The 8072-nt window shown below is 36.2% G+C and overlaps 1 protein-coding gene and 1 long non-coding RNA gene across 2 annotated transcripts in view; one reads left to right on the top strand and one right to left on the bottom strand.

The window, feature by feature from the left end:
- The window catches only part of LOC139126242 (serine/arginine repetitive matrix protein 1-like), a 50509-nt gene that overhangs the window by 17345 nt on the left and 25092 nt on the right, over positions 1–8072 (top strand). Inside the window, exons 3-4 of the mRNA XM_070692289.1 lie at positions 6311–6514; positions 6673–6780. The gene's annotated coding sequence lies outside the window, so the exon portion shown is untranslated. The remainder of the gene's footprint in view (positions 1–6310; positions 6515–6672; positions 6781–8072) is intronic.
- The window catches only part of LOC139126244 (uncharacterized), a 38615-nt gene continuing 31107 nt past the window's right edge, over positions 565–8072 (bottom strand). The window contains exons 2-3 of the long non-coding RNA XR_011550500.1: positions 5640–5765; positions 565–3998 (exon numbers count right to left, since the gene is read on the bottom strand). This is a non-coding gene — a long non-coding RNA (uncharacterized lncRNA). The remainder of the gene's footprint in view (positions 3999–5639; positions 5766–8072) is intronic.

Here is an 8072-nt window from a genome sequence, read left to right as displayed (position 1 = left end):
AAGCTTAAACTTCCAAGTCTTGTTCTAAGCTTGTACAGTAAACCTTGGGCCGAACTTTACGGATAAGCTTAATCATCCTCGTTTCTACTGTAGCTTTGGGGTACCTTGACCCAGCATGAAAGGGTTATTTTTTGCTCAGTTTAGGGAGGCGATTTTGCTGCCGAGTCTTGGCAAATGACCCGTTTGAAAGTTATGATCCACATTTATGTAAACATATATAGACCAGTAAGCGGGCTTTGGATAAAATAAACACGAATGTGTACACAGCTAATTGTCTGCAGGCCTGTAACATAACTAGCCTGAAACAGCACCATTGCAGCATGGTTACAGACCAGTTGTGACAGTGATGGTTCACTGATGAAACACTAATGTAACTGCACTTTGCCATTGTTGGAACATTGCTGTGTAGTTACTGCTACATCAATGTCACAACAGCACCAGTCTGTTACATATATGCTGTATCAGGGCTGTGACACTCCTGCTCCAGCAGCGCTGTAACAGCGCTGCTGGAGCAGCCATGTTACATGGCTGCTCCAGCAGTGCTGTTACAGCGCTGCTGGGGCAGGAGTGTTACATGGCTGCTCCAGCATGACTGTGACAGTTTGAATTCGGCAAGAGTGTAACAGGTCTGTTGCAGCATACATGTAATACACAGCTGTTTGAACAGGGTTAAACTAGCAATGTTGGACCTCCATCCATTGGACATTTTTAGTTCCGGCTGCATTTTAATTTAATTTTTGTATTATTGTTTTCAACAGTTTACAAATCATTCATTCAAAGGCATCATGGTTCTCTTTCTGTATGAGTTGTCAAATTTAATTGAATATACACATAAATTGTAGTGAATTGTGAAAAAGCTTTACTGACTACATGCACACACACACCCATGCAAGCCCAAGAATTAAGAGTATCATTTTGTTGTATATAGTTTAATATTGAAATTCAAAATGTTTTGAACATTAAAAATTCATTGAAAGAGAATTAGTTACAATTAAATATCAAAACTTGTGAAATATATTAAAACACATATTACTAAAAATATGAACTGGTTTTTTTTTTAATTTTGAAGCAGTATATTGTTTATAACAAGTCATCGTTGATGACACAGTCCCCACTTGTTAATGGGTAGTACTTTGATTACAGGTCCGCAGAGAGGATAGAGTCCGCTTCATTAGGTCTGTGATAAAAATACTTTTGAATAAATTCGCTTGATACATGTCTGAGCTGTAGTTCAGGACATGAAAAAATTATAATAAAATGGCCACATGGCGGCCTGATTGGATCGTTTCACAGAACAAATCTATGTGCATATGTATGACAGACATCTAGCTCTATGGGTTTGCTCAGAATTAGATATACACATAATTAATGAGGTACAGTATGAAGCATCATAAGGTCTCCCATCATACCATATATGAAGGGTGTACCACTTGTGGTTACTGAGTTATGGACAAACATGTATATTTGAGGTCAAAGGTCATCGAGGTCATGTGACATTTTGTCAAAATAATTGTATTGCTAAGTTATCCCTATATACCAAAAATCAGACCTCTAGCTCTATTGACTCGCTCAAAATTAGATATGCACATAATGAATAGAATACAATATGTGGTGTCATAAGGTGTCCCATCATACCATACATGAAGGTAGTAGCACTTGTGGTTACTGAGTTATGGACAAATATGTATATTTGAGGTCAAAGGTCACCGAGGTCACGTGACATTTTGTCCAAAAAATTGTTTTTCTAAGTTATCCCTATATACCAAAAATCAGACCTCTAGCTCTATTGGCTTGCTCAAAATTAGATATGTGCATAATTAATGAGGTACAATATGTGGCGTCATAAGCTGTGCCATCATACCATACATGAAGGGTGTAGCACTTGTGGTTACCGAGTTATGGACATATATATATATATATTGAGGTCAAAGGTCACCAAGGTCACGTGACATTTTGTCAAAATATCTGAGACATCTGCGTGAACGGATGGACTCACGGATGGACTCATGGACGGACATGATCCAATCTAAGCCCCCTGGACTTCATCCATGGGGACTAAAAACTGTGTCACTGCATCCTTTTTGCAATATGAATATGATGAGAAACTAAATTTTTATTTTTCTTGGCCTTATACATGGGAGTCTATGGACTGCCTTATACATGGGAGTCTATGGACTGCCTTATACATGGGAGTCTATGGAGACTGCCTTATACATGGGAGTCTATGGAGGTGAAAACTAAAAAGTCCTCTAACACGGCCAAATTTGATCGCATTGTGAAACAAATCGACGTGCATCTCTATGGGGTAGGGTACTATCCTTGTGCAAAGTTTGAATGAAATCGCTTCAGCACTGCGGGGCCAAAGGCCCCCCATTTTGTTTCATATTAGCGTGTCACTTTTTCGCCGCACATACGTCGTGTACGCGTACAGTGAGTCAAATCCGCCTTTGACGCTATGTATTAAATTTCGCAAAATTTCCACGCTGCACAGCTTATTATTGATGGAAGATTTGCAGATTCAATTTCCTCACATGTTGACCTTTCCATTATGATATTTTGGCAATAATTTCATGAAGGAATTATGAAAATACATATGTGATAATTATTCATATGCAAAAATAGGCGAAAACACAGTCAACAGCCAAACGATCGTTAACTCGTCATTTCATAAAAATAAGAGGGAAAATCAAAAAAGTAAAACGATAGAGTTTTAGTTAACCTTCATGAGATGTGCTATTTCAAATATCGTAAGAAATTACGGCGAAATGAAAAAGTTAAACCAATGGGTTTTTTCAGATATATTTTTCATTTTACGACGCGGCGAATAAGCTTGATTTCCCGTAGAAAACAATAGCGTGTAATATACCGAACAGATTGCACACTTCTCGTCGGTTCAAATTCCTCAATTTTGAACAAATAATGATGAAAATTGACATGGTGATCCTTTGATTAATATACAAAATTCCTATCGTTTTAGATTTTTGAATTTCTTCACGAAAATTGTTTTATTTGAATTTTATTTATTCCGATCACTGAAATATACTGTTGCCGTCAATGATTTGGCGAGCTGACGGCGTGTACATATGCAGAACACGGGCCTTAAATTGACGCATTTTTATCAGTATGCGTCTCGTAAGATGTACAGACCAAATGCATGTCATGTTGTTGTAATATATACCAAATTTGGCGAAAATCAACGATGAAAATTCCAGTAAATTTGAAAAAAAAACCACACAACGGAGGCGAACGGGCGCAGACTCTCCACTGTAAGCGTGCAGTGAACGTTATCGATCGATATCCTTTTATCGGAAATTGATACATTGTTGTCGTGCTCACTCGCAGGTCATATTCAGCTAACAATGGCGCCAAACTTGCAAAGAGCGCCAAAATGTGAACGCATCGCCAATACTGTAAAAAAGTGTCGACGATTCAATCTAAGTACAAGAAACCAACGGATAAGTTGATTTTATGCTAGCTAAGTCAATATATACGGGCTATGTGGACATATTAATGATTTGACCTCGACACATGAGCCCGTACGCCAGCAGATGTCGATCGATATTCTATTGAAAATAAATTGATACAATGTTCGCTGTCGTCACTAGCAACCGGCCGAAAGCGCTCTCAGGTAGAATATATGCTTCGCGGAATACGAAACATTCAGGCATACGTTCGTCCCGCAGTGCAGGCATCTCTGAGATATCTGCGTGAACGGACGGACGCACGGACAGACACACGTACAGACGCACGCACGCACGCACGCACGCACGGACATGACCAAACCTATAAGTCCCCCCTGACGGTGTCCGTGGGGACTAACTATGCTGAGGTCATTCGGTTCTGTCACATTATTCCTCTTCTACCAAGGTTTCATAATATTCCTCATCCTCGGCCATTACTTGATCTACTTTGAGATTTTTTCCAACATTATTGTACCAATTTTGGTATATAGTCCAGAACCCGGACCGTTCCGCCTCCTCGTCCCTCTGGAACTTTCTCTGAAAAAAAAAAAAAAAAAAAAAAATTATTGTTGGATGTGTATTGAAAGTTGTAGTTTCACAAATGGATGGGTCAGTAAAATTGTTAATTAACAAAAACATGGGCATGTTACATAACTAAACTAGTCCCATTAAGGTGGGGGTCTACTCAAAACTAAAAGTATTGTCATTTTTCTGATTTTTTAATATGTTGTTCTCTGATGAATTCGAACAACAAAAACAATCAGAAAAAGTGGGGTCCCCTTGCTACTTTTTGAGTTATGGGGTCTTTAATGACCCCTACCCTATGCCTTTTCAACCATTAACTCAGTTTTACCTTTTTTTCCGACATTGTACGCAAAGTCGCCTCAAAATAGGGCCGTTCACAGTTTACGTCACTGTTCTCTCATTAATATGCAAAAATAAATATTTGTCCGCATTTTTAGATTACGCTTTTGAAAATTACGCATGCAAGAACGACGAAAATACATCTCAGTGGGCGACTGCTAGTGTAACAGTGAATACTAAAAAACATATTCACGACTCAGAGTACAAGCTGCAAAAACAGCCACGCATGCAACATTGATAAAATTTGTCCGCATTTCAAGCTGCGTGTCCGATGTCGCGCGCGTACAGCTATATTTAGTAACAAACCTGTAACCGTGAACAAGGCTATTACTCACAAAATATTTTCATTTCTCTGAATTTTGTATATGTTGTTCTCCATTTAATATCAACAACAAAAGCAAACAGAAAAAGTGGGTCCCTGTACTACCTTTTGAGTTACAGGGTCTTTAATCACCCCCATCCCATGCTTTTTCAACTACAGTCTTAGTATTTTTCTTATTTCATGATTTATACACAAAACTGCATTAAAATTACTCTTGGAATATTGTCATTTTCAAGATATGATGTAGCTGGAAGGATGAGGATAAAGCACGACGAGAAAAATGGGTGTTCCCAATATACTTTTTGAGATAATTCACATTCAATTACCCATCACCCCATGATTTAGAGCACCTAACATGACTGTAGTGCGTCATTCTTACTAAGAAAGAATAGCCCTGGTGGATAAAGATATTGTCATATCGTCACACTTGTGATTCTTCAGTAGAATCTATGTGTAGTATTTCCAATATAAACGATAAAAAAAACATTATGAAGTTGCTGAATAAAGATACCACCTGTTTAATCTATTAAAAATTGTGGAAAAATGCTGAGTCAGCACTTTTTTACCTGTTGTTTCTCAAAGGAAAATGTACATTTACGACTCTGTCTAAAAATCAAGCATAGTGACATTGTATTTTTTATTATGTGTTTCAATAAGGTATCTTTCAATGGCTCATTTGTCAAAGTTTCAGGAAATTGACAATATTCCAAGTATGTTTTCTGAGATTTCTACATGCAATCTTATGCAATGGCTTGTTTTGGATATAGCCTCTGGGTAGTCCACTACCTTAATACTGGCAACAAAATAGATTATTCTAGAACATACTGTGGATTTTTTTCCATTTTGAAATTATAAATAGATGCTTTACAAAGGAAACAAGTATTTTTTTGTCTGATAAAAGAGCAGGATCTTGTAATTGGATGAATACATTGTAATAGCATGACTACATTATTTTTAACGTACATTTATGTAAGTATTTACCAACCACTTACGATGAGGCTCAACGCATACATTATCTTTGGTGTGACATTCACCATTTTTAGTTGGCAGACACTCTCTGCCAACGAAAGAGTGTCCATTTGATGAAAATGGCGCTTGTCATCTTCTACTGATGTTATCTAGTAATGTTCAAAGACAGAAATGTATCATTAGTTAGAGTTGACACATAAAAATTGCAAGGAGAAACATTGGAAAGATGAATCATTAGAATTTATTCAAACATGGTATTGAGTGTGTATCTATTACACAAAATTGAATCGAATAAAATTGTAAAATTGTAAATCTAATCAAATTGTCTGAGGACATGAAATTGATTATTAGCCTGTGACAATAATTTACTTAAAGGCCCCACTCCATTATAACTTATCAGATTTATCTAACAGGAAATTTATTTTGTTGATAAAAATTTCAATGGAGAACAAAAGAAAGACAAACTGTTAACGATCCCTTCACTCATCCACAAATCTGAGGACCAAGGATTGAGAAGGGTGCCTTTAAAAGACAGAATGGATTGTGTCTGGGTATTTACCCTTTTTCACATGGAAGAGGGTGACAGTGGGACTAACATCTTCACTGTTATAAGAGATACTGTGGATTTTAATGGGTGTTACTGATTTTAAGTGGCAAAATACCACAGTAAAAATGTAGATATTTTCTTTTTCAGGATGACGGATGACTGTAAATAGAACATACAACACCTGATAAAAATAATTAGCAGCTGTAAAGTATCAAGAATCACAGTTGGTGTAGATTTAATGCATCAGCCAGATATCTAGATAGGCATGGTGACAGTAAGAAACATAAATATCAACAAGAGCTTTTGTTGCGTGATAACTATGGCAAAGACGAGGTTGAGCAACCATCTCAGGTAGGTATTGGTTAAAATTAATCAATTAATCTATAGAATCAACAGAAGTAATATTAACCTTCATTTTAATGAGAATCTTTCTGTAGTTTTGGTAAAGCAATGTATTAGTATACAGATACATTATATCACAAGTGAAAGTGTATTTATGACCCTTTTAGATTACAAAAAGACTATGTACAAGTACGACAACGTCTGTTGTTACCCAGACTTCATTGACTGCCTCAACAGCTGTTACATCGTCTCATCACTCAATGGTATTTCTTCAGGTATGTTCTTCTATATGAACATTTAATTTAAATTTTTTATCCACAAAGCAAGGAAGTTTTGTGTCTTGACTCTTCACTTAAATTTTAAATTGCTTAGAACAGTAGCTGAAAATTTAATCTTTTTTCTTCCATGTAACTTTTTTGTACTACTAACTGAAGCATCAAGCACCAATCTTGTGAACACAACATGTGAATGTTTAGAAAGCAATAATTTGTTGGCATAGAATTTTAGTTTGAATTGAATTGTTGACAATGAAAGTGCATCGTACACATCCGCAGGATTTGTTTATAAGTTGAAATCGCCAGGCATTTCAATTACCCGTGTACCTTTTTGAATTTTGTGTAGACACAAAACAAAGACTTTACTTACTTTGACAAGTATTAACTATTTGTATATGATGCCATGGCCAGTATTCCCTCTTTCAAGATGATCAACATACTCGTGCCAAATGCTTGTAAATTACAGAAAGCCCACTTTTATGCATATTGGGTCTAGATCATATTTGTTGTTTGCATCACTCAACTACATTCAGTGTGAATAATGAATTTGAGTGTCCAGTTTACTGGGTTGTCTACTTACGTGCACAATTTTATTCATGATGGCTTGTTAGTGAGTTCATTTGTAACTTGTCAAAATGGATACATAAATAGCAATTGTTGTACTTTTCTATCATACCTACCTTCCATCATTTTTTCCTCTTATCTTATTTCATATGTTTTAAACAATATTTGGTGCAAGTTTCAATAGATGCTTAATTCAGAAAGAAGTAAAAATCGCCAATCAAATGTTATTTTAGGAGATTTCTGAGTCAAATTTAAAATTGAAAAGCTAATTAATGCATGGGTACCGTAAATTCTCCCATATAAGCGCCACTTTGTAGCCTCTTCAAATTTACATGGCGCCAAAATGAGGTAAAAAATTAGTCTTTTCATGAACAGTGGCGCTTAATCATGGATTGTTGCATTTCCCCTTCCAGCTCTCCAGAAGAAAACCAAATGCTTCATTGTATTCACATGCAAATATACGGGTCACGCAAAGGGGGAATAAAGATTGTTACAAATACATCAGCGCATAGTGTGTTTTTATTTTCTAGCAATATAAATAAAAAAGTCAATAGTTTACAATTATTTACCGTGAAAATACTTGAAATATCACGAAAAAAATGACATATCATATTTCAAAAACTATGAAAAAAGTGCACAAAAAGTAGTCAATCATGCTGCATGACTTGAAATTTTTCACAGCCGAGATATTTCATAAAAATGCAAGGCTTCACCATACAATAAATAGA

The sequence above is a fragment of the Ptychodera flava genome, assembly GCF_041260155.1.
Source record: "Ptychodera flava strain L36383 chromosome 3 unlocalized genomic scaffold, AS_Pfla_20210202 Scaffold_27__1_contigs__length_13241970_pilon, whole genome shotgun sequence".
NCBI lineage: Eukaryota > Metazoa > Hemichordata > Enteropneusta > Ptychoderidae > Ptychodera > Ptychodera flava.
The sequence above is the reverse complement of the archived record's forward strand: the minus strand, read 5'-3'. Positions and strand labels throughout refer to the sequence as shown.